At 27.3% G+C, this 13,598-nt stretch overlaps 1 protein-coding gene across 4 annotated transcripts in view; it reads left to right on the top strand.

The window, feature by feature from the left end:
- LOC107442862 (anoctamin-4) overlaps positions 1–13,598 on the top strand; it is a 346,119-nt gene that overhangs the window by 102,484 nt on the left and 230,037 nt on the right. The window lies entirely within an intron of this gene.

Below are 13,598 nucleotides of genomic sequence, written 5' to 3'. Positions count from 1 at the left end.
GCAAAATTAATTACTGATAAAATATATTATTTAAAAACTGGGTTATACTTGAATGAGAGTTATACTTTTTCTAAAAGTGACTCACAGGTATACTTTGGAACAAACTTTTTGATTTTTTTTACTTTATTTAAACTTGTTTGAAAAGAATTTTTTTATGAAGTATAAAAAGAGACGGAAAATTGAAAAAATGTCCTAAAATTTCTTTGCTGCGAAATAAATAACGAAATCTGTAGGCTTCAATAATTAAAAATATTATAGAAAAAAAATTTTTTTTCTTCAAAAACCTATTATTTTTTAAATTAATTGTGTAGCTTTATGTGCAAGCTAACTTAAGGGTATACTTCGTGAAAAATTTTTTAAACTCTTGTTACTTAATTTAAGATTATTTTAGAGTAATTTTTTGCTTTATAGTAAACCTAATTTTTTTAAAAAACAAAAATTGAAAACTATTTTATTATTTAGTTGTTTATAAAATAAATGCAGCATAAATTAATATTTTCTTTTTTAAAACTGTTATAATTTAGATCAAATTTATAGTTTTATATACGTACTAAGATTTAGTCATATTTTATTCCAATATATTAAGTGTTTTTTTTAAAAAAAATGCTTCGAAAGAGCAAGAATTTGCATTTTGAGAAAACAAGTAAGGGAGGGAAAAGCATATTTATACTTAATATTCTAATGCAAAATTTTTGTTACGTTTACATTAATTAAAATACGAAATTTACTATACATGAATCTAAGAAAAAAATATTACTTATCAAACAAAGATGCAGAGATATTTTTGAAGATTAAATGATACTTTGTACTTCTGTCATCATTTTCAGCATTATCATATTTATTATTTCGAATAAGCATTAAGTAAAGATAAATGTTGCATTCAATTTCGGAAAGTCATTCATATTTAAGGACCTGGAATAAATTGATAAGATTTCGCGTCGATTGTTTGATTTTAAAATTCACTTTCAAAATTAAAATTCACGTACTTTAATATTTCATGACAATGCTTTCAGATGAAACTGAGAAATTATACTTCATTGTACTATTTAACGAAAGATATGCAAGACATTTGCTTTTCCGTTTTGTATTTTATGCTTATTTTTGTTTTGCGTTTTGCATTGTCTGATGTAAGAATAAATATGAGAAGTACTACAAGGCAGAATTTATAAATATAGTCTTAACATTTATTCGGCAGTTTTAGCACTTTTACATTTATTCGTTTTAAAATTTTGTTTGTAAAGAATTTTAATTTTAGTATAATTCTTAATAACTTTTGAATTAAATATTCAGAAGTTAAAAATTATCAACTTTGAAAACTTTAAATAAAATCATTACAAATGAATGAATAAAATATGAATTTTAATTCCTTCGGAATTCCTTTGATCATTTATTTACTTATGCTAGTATATCATGTTTCGAAAAAATATAAATCATTTTTATTTCAAAAATATATAAACCCCTTTGCATTTATTACGTGGCTCAATTTTTTAGTTATTCTTGTTTTATTTGAAATATTTCAACTTTTCTAAATAAATTTTCTTTGTAACTTTAAAATTACGTTTTGAGTTTTTCTTAAAACATTTAAGATTCGAACTCCAACTCTGTGACGCCATTTTATTTTACCTCTTTACCCTCAAGTGAATTACAATGAATAGTTGACATAATCAAATACAGGAAATAAAATAAAATTAAATAGTTTATTTAGTTTTTAAGCATACATCTAAAATAAAATAAATAAACTCTCTCAATATCAAGTACTAAAATGCAACAATTATATAATAAACTATATATTCATTGTCTCAGGGATGGGCAAACTATGGCCCGCGGGCAAACTGTGGCCGGCCGGAAGGTTTTATCCGGCCCGCGGATAGAATTTTAATTGATCCATGACGAATATAAACAATAAACATCATTTTTCTTGTCTACTTTCCTTAAAGATATTTTTGTTCTTTCTTTTTTAACAAAGTACTGATGACGTTTTTACTTTCTCTATTTTTGTTCTACAAAAACATAAATTGATGTAAATAGCTAGCACAGACAGCTTCAATTGGTAAAATTCTGAAAGCAGGAGTTCTTTATAGAAAAGCCGTAGATTGAAGCAGTTGTTTCTAAATACGCCATAGTTTGAGTTTTACAAATCATTACCAATAGCTAGTTTCTCAAATTTAATATCTCATGCTCAGAAAATCAGTGCTATGTTTTCTTCATCTTATATATGCGAACAAGTGTTTTCAACTATGAACCTAAGAAAAAATTATTTCAGAAGTTGACTAGCAGACAAACATTTAGCCTCTTTCCTTAAAATAAATACATCTCACTTGGAACCTCAATAAAAGGAACTTTTAAAAATGAAATCGTAATTTCATTCATCACATTAAATATTTAAATTAAAACTTGTATAGCGTTTTTTCTTAATTTGTGTAGTTTTTACTTAGCCCACCAAATTTTTTTTCTTCGATTTTTGGCCCTCGACCGAAAAAGTTTGCCCATCCCTGCTTTGTCTTGTGCCAAAATAAAAATGAAAAGCTGTCGAACGAGGTAACATAAACTAAAAAGAAATTAAACATTTGTTACTCCTTAATTTCAATTAATCCATATTTTTTAGTTTTTGCAAGTAATAAGCTCTCGCATAATTATATTTTTAATGAAAGAAAAGTGACTTATTTTCAAACGTAATTAGTAGAAAATAGAGAATTTTGTCTTACCACTTAGACACTTTTTCAGAAGTAATAATAAACCTACACATTTGGAGCATTTTAATGGTTTGTTAGAGCAAAATTCCCTATCCACTCATATTCAAATCGCTTTTAATAACCTCCGAAATACAATGAAAATTCCCATGATCCCATATTTTTTACATAAAAAATTGCAAAACTGAGGTAAATTTCACAAAGCTGTTACTGATAGTGCAGTAGATATTGCAGCACACTGCTGTTCATTCCATAATGTTTGTTTCTGACAATATTGGGTACTATCAGTAACAGCATGTTGTGAAATTTACATTAGTCTATTGTAATATTTACAGTATTGTTCAAAATGTCAAGTTTGTAAATTTTACAGCTGTTAAAAACAGTCACGATGCAGGCATCATTTGCTGTAAAATACATAGAATTTGAAACAGTGCAGATGATTATATGAAGCAAAGTGAAAAAATTTGCTTTCAAAATTTTCGTTTTTGGACAACGAGCAAAAAAGCTACTTTTGCCCTTTTTACAACCAAGCTTTGAACCAGAAATGAGTGAAATAATAATATAAGTTACGCATGCATAAACAGGGTCCACGCTGAGGATTTCAAACTATTAGCTAGTAAATTAGTTAAATATCAAATGTATTCGCCAACTTTCAAAAATCTTCGCCAAATGCAAATCTCAACAATTTTTTTCCCATAGAAAACTATTTTACGGTACTTTGTTTCAGACTTATATTATTTGGAGCCGATTTTAATTGGTCATGCATCTATCAAAAATCATTATATCGAGTAAAAAATACTGATTTGGTTAGAAAAAGTCATTTTGACGTAATTTTGAGGATCGAGTTAATAATGTATTTTCCTTTCGAGTTAAAAAAATCATTCCCGCCAATACTTTCGCGAAAACACAATTTTATTCGCCAAATTTATGGTTTTATCGCATTCGGCGAGGTGGGGAACGCCTAGTCCAGGCCCTGCATAAATACTTTTAAATTAAAAGCATACGAAATTAAATTGCATTCATTTTTGTATTGCGTACTTTTGGTGATTAATTAAAAACAACACTGAGAAAATAAAAGAGTGGTCAAAACTACCAGGATGTGGTAAAATTTACAGCTTTTGCTGCTCTGTAAGAATACCAAAAAGTTTCGTAATTTTTACCGAATGGCTCTGATAATGATTTTAATAAAATTAACAATAAAATATGGCTTTAAAAAGTTTCCAAAATGTGGAGTTTTTTTATGGTACCTCAGAAGGTGTAATAACCATTTATTTGTTTAAATTTACTTTTTAGTTTTGCACTTTTTACTATCTGTTTGTTAATAATTATAATTTTAAAAGTCAGAATTTCTACAAAACCGTCAAAATATGAACGGAAACCGTTGCTAAATGAATAGTTTAAATAACGTATATATATATATTTTTTAGCCAGAATTTGTTTCCATGCAGTAGGGCAATTTTACCGAAATTTTTTCTTCGTGTACAAAAGGGTTGTATTAAAGCTAATGAGTGGTTTAATTAGTATGTGATTTAGAAACTATTTTTACAACAACTTAAGTGACCTAGGCTTGAATAACAACATAATAAATAACAATTCTGATGTTATTAAAATGCAGATACCTTAGAATTTAAGAGAAATGTATTTATTTCTGCAGAAAACATAACTTAAGTATTATTTCGAAAAAAAAATTTCTTACATTTTTTTCATTTGAAATTCTAAAATTATTTACTTAAATTGCATATTATTAGAGAATAAAAATAATAATTTTAAGTTTTAAAATATTTATAATTAATGTGTTAAAGTTTGTTCTTAGAGCAAATTTTGTTTCTAAACATCTGAAATTTTTAATTAATAATAAATTTTTTTAAAGGCAGGAAACGCAAGTATTTCACGACAACAATTCTAAGATCCATCTATTGGAGCTTTTATATGCAGTTCAGCTGTATTATTTTGTTTTGGGATTAAAACTTGAAAAATTACTTTTTTAATATAATATAATATTTAGTTTTACGAATATTTTATTTTTGCAATTATATTATTTAAAGTACTTTAGGTAAGCAAGTTGAATCGTGAAATAATTATTAAATTTTCAAATTCTAAATTTGCTGTTAAATTTCTCGCATACTCTTCTCGCTTCTAAGATATTAGTAATAATAATTATAAATAAAACGATAAGGCACAATTTATTTTCCTTTTTATTTCTTCAAAAATTCTTATTTCATTATATAAAAGAAAACTGTCTCGAGAATAACTTTTTTTACGCCTAGAAAGTGTTTCAACTCGCAAAATTGTTAAACAATGCCAGAGTTTAATATGATTAAAGTGTCTTAGCGTATACAAACAGAAGTACTTATGGGGTTATAGAACGAAATTTCCATATTTTATGGAAATTTTGAACTTATTTAGTATGCGCGCTTAGTTTTCTCGTACTGTTGATTCTAAATGATGCAATGTAAAGAAGATATGTGTTTTCGTTTGACTTCTATATTTTATCCTTTTTCGTTTTAAGTTTCATTTTAGGAAAAAATGGAATTTTGAAAAGATTTACTCATCTATAAAATTGATATATGGTGCTGATATTACTTGTATAATTATGAAAACTTACCAATTCATAAATAAAAGTTAAAAGATTTTGAAATCTTCCGAAAATCTTAAGATGCATTTGTGAAAAAGAAATTAGTTTAAAGAATATAATAAAATAAATGTAAAAGTTAATTTAAAGATTAAGGATAAAATACAAAACGTATATGCTTCGAATTATTTCTAAAGCAAATTTCCTTATGCGAGCTTGAAAAAACAATAAAAAAATGTAGAGCGAATGGTGAATTGATACACAGCCAAAATCCTTAAGTAACTTTGTCTTTATGTTTTTATCTGTAAAACAAAGGCTATATTTAAATTAACTTTAAAAAAAGCTATATTTAGAACCCATTTCAAGAGCTCAAAAATAGGAGCCAATTTTCAAGATATACTAGACGTGAATGCTAAGAAGCAAAAGTAATTTGAAAAATACATGCTTTTGCATCTTCTATGTTAAGTCTGGCAAGTCTTGAAAATGGACGTCTATTTTTGAGCGCTTGAAGCATGTTGACTGTTATTTCCAAGCTATATATTTTGATTAGAATGACGTTTTTCAATCAAGTAAAACAAGCTATAGTTGCTTGCAAAATTCTTCGCCTAAAAGTGCATTTGCAAAAGTTTAAAATCTGTAATATATAAAACGATCCAAAGACTGCGCCGTATTTCTATGATTCAAAAATTGTGCAATTGTTCCCAGTTTGAAAAAAAAAATAGTGAAAAAAGGAAAATTTTGAAAACTACCTTTTCCAAGTGAATTAGAAAGAAGATAATGGTTTTATTTTTGTACAACTTAAAACGAAAAATGTACAGCACATTACTTTTGAAAGATGAGGAAGGAAAGAAGTTGTTGAAAGAAGTTTATTACTAAAGTCATGACACCAAAAAAAAAGCCTCCTTTTGAATGCTTTGAAAAACATAGTTATAAAACTTTTTATTTTATTTTTATGCTACTCTTACATTTTGTTTGGTTCTGTTGGTTTGTTTGTGCCTTAAAAAGGTTTAAATTCGAATTGACGATAATATGACTAAAAATTTTGCTCGCAGTTATTAAGAATTCACCCTGACTTCTCAGGCAAAAAACTCTTGATGAAATTTAAACTCTCTAGTTAGTCGGAAAGTTGTCAAAATACTGAGGTATTTACTTTGGAGATATCATGACTTCAAAATCTGCTTGTAATTAACAGGTAATAATTGAAACTTGAACTGTCGTTAAGCGCAGTACACAAATACAGATTTGGGTGTTCTAATCAGTCAGAAAGTGGTCGAAATTTTTGTTGCAATTCAGTTGCAAATGTGTGTTAATAAAAGTTTAAACTATAATATTGATTAAGTAGCGCCATGTTTTGAAGAACAGATTAGTTTGCAGCAATAGTAGGCAGTAATTAAGAATTTAAAATTTTTATTATTAATTAATTATTATTATTATTATTAATTTCATTATTATTATTAATTTTATTACTGTTAATAATTTTTATTCATAATTAAATATTTCTATGAAGGATGGATTATCGTATACTTTAAAAAGGAATCACTAGTTTCCTAAAGGCACCGACATCATTAAGATGAGAAATATCGGAATATTCTTTTTTCTTTTCAATTCTTAGTATAAGGTACCACCATTAAATTAACAAAACTTTTTCACATAGTTTATTCAATGAAATTCCAGACAATGGTCTTACGATGCTCATACAAAAAATATTTTTTTTTATTACCGGTGCTAAACAGCCGACCCAATTTTGGGTTTACGACGACTAATACCGTATTACCGTAATACGTATTACCGTAATACGTATTACCGTATTACGACAATTAACACCGTAGCCTTGGGATTTTGAAACCAATCCAGTATACTAGGGAACGCCGGAATCAAGAATAGGGAGAAATTTGCCTTCTCAATGGACTTTTTGAGGGAACTAACCTGCATTTGCGTTTCGTGGAGAGGAAAACTACAAAAATCTACCAGGGTGAGCCTTACAGCAAGGGAACACTAATCCATTATCTGTCTACCACTGAGGATATTTTTACGTCTGCCTGCGGTCGGTATGAGCCAGTTGCAGGATTCGTTTCAATCTGCCATCGATAGGATTCGAACCCTACCGAACCGTTTTACCTCATTGGAGGGTGAATGCTCTATTCCCTGAGCCACCACGACTGTACAAAAATGTTATCTGCTATTAAACTAATTCCGCTTGCATAACTTAACTACGCCGTCCACTTGAATTCAATTGTCTTTAAGGTGTTTTCTTAAAATCACCTAGATGTGGAAAATGCTCCTTGGGGACAGATCTGTACTATAAGAAGGATGATGAGGACTTCCCGTTTGAATTTCTGCAAAACATCCTTCAATATTTTTCATATGTATGGTCTAACGTTGTCGTACAAAAGGATGACACTACAAAAAAGTTACCCGATGCGTTTAATTAGATAGCCTTTCTAAGCTTTGTTAATGTCTTTGTATGCTATTTGTGATTGACTCAAACTCCATCACTGAATGGAATAGAAAGGAAACAGTCCTTTATTTTAGATCTGTCTATTGCGCGTTACAAACGGGAGGGAAGGATATGTAGCTGCTTGGTTATCAACACTTTATCGTAGCTTAGTTGACAAATATTGCAACCAGTCGTGTGAATGCACGCGAATAATTTTAGTTACGCAATCAACCATGTTTGACGCCCATTACTATTTTTTTTAAATGGCATAGTTTTTTTTTTTAAATTTCCTTCCCCCTGATATTTATTAACTGCTTCTAATGCAAATTTTATTAATTATGTTTACCTCATTTTTTTAATGCACAATGTTTATTAAACATTGTTTGCTGCTTTTTTGTGTAACAAATGAAACTTAAATTAAAGTAAAAAAATGCATTTTTTATGAGATTTAGAGATTTTTTTTCCTGTTATCTGTAATTTGGAACGTATTTTACAAAAACTACTTTATGTTATAGTAATATTTTAAATTTTTATATTAAATAAAGGTAATATGCATTACTCTGAAATTTTGTTGCAAAAATAAATTTATCTATATTTTAAGCTTTCAAGTTGAGATTTTATTACTGCTCAAAATTTGTTTTCTGATCTGCATTGATTAAAAAAGTAACAAATATTTATTGCAAAAAATAATATTTACCGTGTTGAACACCGTCCTAAATCCTTAAAAAAATCTTAAATCCTAATCACTTAATCCTATTTAGCAGGAAAATATTTATAAAAATTTCTCCAAGATAATTTTTTTTCTAACTAAATGCAAAAACATAAAATTATACTACCTAATATATAACGAATTTTGCTAAAGGAGTTTTTTTTAAATTTCTTACAAGATATTAGTATAAAAATAAAATAATTTTTATAAGAAATTCATAACAACAAAACTATTTTCCTTTGGTTTAAAAATCTTTTATCTGAAAGTTTTTTCGTTTAAAAAATTAAAATATGATTCACATTTATTAATCATTTTCAATTTCAAGAAATGTAAGAAGAGATGAAAAAAGATTATTTTTTATATAATGTTCTTATTTCGCATTTTTTATGTCACTATCTTATATATTAAATATATAAAAAGCTATGACCTTATTGAATAACATTAAATATTAAAAATGGGAACATAAAGTTAGTCGTGACGTCATGGTCTTGGAAATAGTATTCTCAATAAACATATATACCTTATACATTCATAAATGTGGTCTTATTAATGTGGTTGCCTCTTCTCACTGAGTCATATTGATTCATAATTTTATTATTATCGTTTCATGTCTCTTACAATATTGAAACATTCAGAATTTAGTTCCTTTGTAAGTTTGAGCGTTTCCTTATTAAGTTTAAGCTTTCCCTTTGCAAATTCGAGCTTTATTGCTCGGAAGCATCTTTTTTACACTTTGAACTAACTTTTCTGTTTTTACTTGTAGAAATCGAAGAATTATTCGAGTGTATTTAAACTAGCCAGGGGTTTGTCCAGACATTTTGTGAAAGGTCCGTTTTTGCAAAGTTGTGAAAAAATTACTCGTAATTTGTGAATATAAAATAAACGTTGAGTCATATTCTTTCAACCAGAGTCCTGCTTTTATGAATTTGTGCAAATACGGTCCTGCTATTGCAAAAAACTTTTTCAAGAAGTTTTTAAATTGTAAATCGGTACAAGATTAGGCTCAACACTGTAAATTTATAATAATAAAAATTTAAATTTTAAAAACTAAACAGCAATTGCTGCTACTAAATTAGAGATGCAACACACAAATATTTGGTATTTAGCCTATACTGCTGAACGCAGAATATTCATTTCAGACGAATAAAGGAAGAAGCGTCTGCCGAAGACAAAATTATTTTGATAGATAAATTATTTTGTGAAGGGTCCGTTTTTAAGTTAAAAGATTTTGTGAAGGGTCTGTTTTTAAGTTAAAAGATTTTGTGAAGGGTCCGTTTTTAAGTTAAAAGATTTTGTGAAGGGTCCGTTAATGGACCCAAATTTCTTCTAAACAGACCCCTGCTAGCACTTTGAGTGAATAGATATTATGAATAATAGTTAAGAATAAAAGTTAGACCTGGCTTAGATTCTTTTAAAATGGGGATTACAAATTTTAGTGGAATAAAATCCTACAAGCATCTAACGCTTGTACCTTTAATCTGCTAAAAATAGTTTTAATCAATTATAGTCTACGTTAAACTTAAACTGGTTAAACCTAGGTTTAAGTTTACTTCTAGCTTTATCTTTCATTTTTACTTTATCCGTAACATACGTACCAAATATATTGTAAGTAGAACTTTAATCGCTTAAGCCTGTAACATATTAAAAATAAAAATTAATCTTTAAATGTAAATCAATCTTTAATGTAAATTAATCTTTAAATGTTAAAAATTAATCTTGTATGTATTGATTGTATTAACTTCCTTTAACATTTTTTATTTTCCGCATTTTTGTAAAAAAAAATTGTTTTACGAAGAATTGAAATCAGGGGAGCTATTATATAAAAACAGAGAAAATCTTTTGAGTACATTAAACTTCTGCTGAATAGCTATTGCTATTTAGACGAAAAAGACAGCAAAATTATTATTCTTACAGGCATTGAAATATAAAAGAAATAGAGTAACCAAGTTATGAAACTTGTACGTGCGACAGCAGTATATGATGTATTATTTATGCATTGTTTCATATCTTTGCAGAATTATTTGCATTCGCCGTTATTGTCGCTGTATGAGTACAAGAAACATGTTTTAGCTGTGAGATTCTTTTACATTTTATTGCTTGTAAGAATTCTAAGAATAATACTCTTACATGCTGTATTTAAGGTATATTTTGTAAACGGAGAAAAACGTATTACCAATTACCTTATTTCAGTTCAATTCCAATTTTATTGGGGAAGGGGATGCATTTAAATTAAAAAAAAGAAAGAAAGAAAGAATGAAATATATTTTAAAAAAAACTGGAATGCATATTTAAATAGAAAATATATAGTTAAAAAAATGCACAAATATTCATACTTAAATTGAAAAAAATGAATGTATTATAATAATTGATTAAACTGCATACTCAATTCGTAAACATATTCTAAGTGGCCCTATTTGAACAAAGAATAAGATTGTGCTTTAATACCTAAAATATCTGATCATTAAGTGTTTTGGGTGTAATCTTTAATTGTACTACTCAATAGAATTATTTTGTAAGCGACGTCTTATGTGTGATTTCCTTTTTATGACTTAATTTCTCCTAAGTAAAATTTTGTGCTGTTTAATAACTGAAAACTTTTCTTAGTTATCATATCTTCTTATAAATGAGATATTAAATACTCACAATACATCTTAAGGAATGAAACCAGGTTCCGAATTTAAAGACCAACAATAATAAAAAAAATAAAATGAAATAAAAAGAAATGGATGAATTGAGGTTAAAAGGGATTTTCAAACATTCCTTACAATAATTAATTCCTTACATACTAGAAAGCTGTCTTGTTTTTTTATTATTTTTATTTTATGGAGGGGGGGGGGGAGTTTATGTGCGAATGCCAATTTTATTCCGGACATTGATTGATATATTGAATTTATGCCTTTAATATTTATTTTTTCATTTTCAAAATTGGGTTATATGGATCAACACTTTTGTGAAGTATTGCTAACTTTTTTTCAGCTTATCTTATTTTAAAAGCAATTTCATTAATGCGTGTAGTTAAGTCTATAAAAATAAGAAAGATGAAGTGAAGAAGCTATTACACCTATTTCATTCAAATTTGATATTTTATCATTTAAAGTTAGTTTTAAATGGCACAAAAATGAGATTTATCTAGCAATTAAAAAATATTTGATAATAAGAAAATAACACAATAAGGAAAAAAATAGTTTTTGTAATTCTTTTACAGATTTTATAGAAAACGATTATATTTATTCCTTCTTTGATAAATTTCACGACAATAATATTTAGCAAAACAAATATCTTAAATGAGTTGATACTTTTTATTTGACGTTCAACAAATAGATCACATTCATTGTTAAAAAACAAAACGTTTCTCTATTAAAACAAGGCGTTTATTTCAAAGCATGAACTCTCACCCCTATGTTCTTTGTGGATTTGACCTAAATTGTATTAAACTAGTTTTATTACGACATTCATATCTCACTCAATCTTGCGTTGTACATGATCTGTAAGTTTAACCTGGTTTCACTTTTCATGATAAATGTCAAAATAGTTTTTTTATTTTATTTTATGCATGCAAATTTTAGTGTGATTTACTTCATTAACTCCGATATTTTCACTAGTTTTCGAAACTTGATAATTACACTTGTTTTATAATTGAATTGATTTGAAATTTTTTTCATTTCATTCTTTTTTGTTTAACTTTCTAATTTTTATTGTTATTTTTTATTATTATTATTATTTTGGTTTAACCTATTACTTTGAATTGAAACGGTTTGAAATTTTTTTCATTCCATTCCCTTTTGCTTAACTTTCCAATTTTTATTGTTATTTTTTATTATTATTATTATTTTGGTTTAACCTATTACTTTGAATTACTAACTTTGAATTGAAACGGTTAGAAATTTTTTTCATTCCATTCTTTTTTGTTTAGCTTTCTAATTTTTATTGTTATTTTTTGTAATAATTTTTTTTTTTTGGTTTAACCTATTACTTCGAATTACTAACTTTTAATTATTTATTTATTTTTTGCTTCACGATTGCTACTAAAATTTTATTTCTTTTTGTCTGAGCTATTATTTTATGAAGTCTAAATTTATATTGCTAGCATTTTTGCTTCCAAATGCACTGCTGGAATTTTTATTCCAAAATTAAGGTAAAATAATTGGCAGCAGTCTTTTCATCTAATTAACCGTAAAGTTTATGGTAAAGAACATTTTTTTCTTTAACTGTTTTAAAACCGTTTACAAATAGTATGCTTAAAAATCGTGATTGCAAAACTTTACGGTTTTTTAACCATTTACAACTAGCATGAAAATGCAAGACTATCTCGTGTTGAATAGCTTTATGATGCTGCCCTCAATGCGCAAAGGAGAGTCTCGTTTTTTAGTAGTCCAGGGTTAAGAATTGGGGTGTGCGGGTGCGGGACACTGGAAACTCTTCACGTGTTGAAGGGAATGGCGGAAATATCGTGGTGTCAACGCTGTGAACCGAACCCTCGTTCTGTCAGCCACGAGAGTGACAGATATTAGCTAGCTGGGCTGTAATATGTACCTATCTGTACGGAACTAAATGGCTTCATTTGTTGGGCTCAGTTTATGCGATAAAATTGTGGTTGTATAACCGTATTAGGAGAAAGCAGTTAATTAACTGTTTTTCTCACAAGTTAACAGTCTGAATACCGTCTTATGTTTGGTTATTTGACTGTTTTGATTGTGTATGGTAAAATAACAATTAAATAAATTGTTATTTAACCATTATTTTGCAAGAAATTTCCAACAGTGTGATTTAAGCAGAATCAAAAACTTTCAATTTGAACATCAGAATAAAGGAGTTAAATTTATTATGAATTTAAAGTTTCTTTTCTTTATATTTTTCTTGTTAACCAAATGCTAGAAATTTAATTCTCTTTGTACTCTCTAACTAAACTCTCTAACTAAAAATGTTTTTGTTCAATCTATCACTGAAATTTAATTATTTTTTAATTCTTACAGTTAGTTTACATTGTCCCTTTATATATTTATGTATCTAGATCAAAATTTCAATCGTTAATAAAATACTTTTTTTTCATCCACTCAAGTACAAATACATATTTTGAAACTTGCAGTGGACGATACTTGATGTTAACACAGCTTTTTAAAATATTAATTCATTATCTAAATTTAACTATTTATTTATCTTTTTCTTTATTGATCAAAGTAGAATTGACTT

The sequence above is a fragment of the Parasteatoda tepidariorum genome, chromosome 8 (assembly GCF_982258835.1).
Source record: "Parasteatoda tepidariorum strain Cologne lab strain chromosome 8, Ptep-v5.0, whole genome shotgun sequence".
NCBI classification, from domain to species: domain Eukaryota; kingdom Metazoa; phylum Arthropoda; class Arachnida; order Araneae; family Theridiidae; genus Parasteatoda; species Parasteatoda tepidariorum.
Note: the sequence above shows the minus strand (reverse complement) of the source record. Positions and strands in the feature narration are given on the sequence as shown.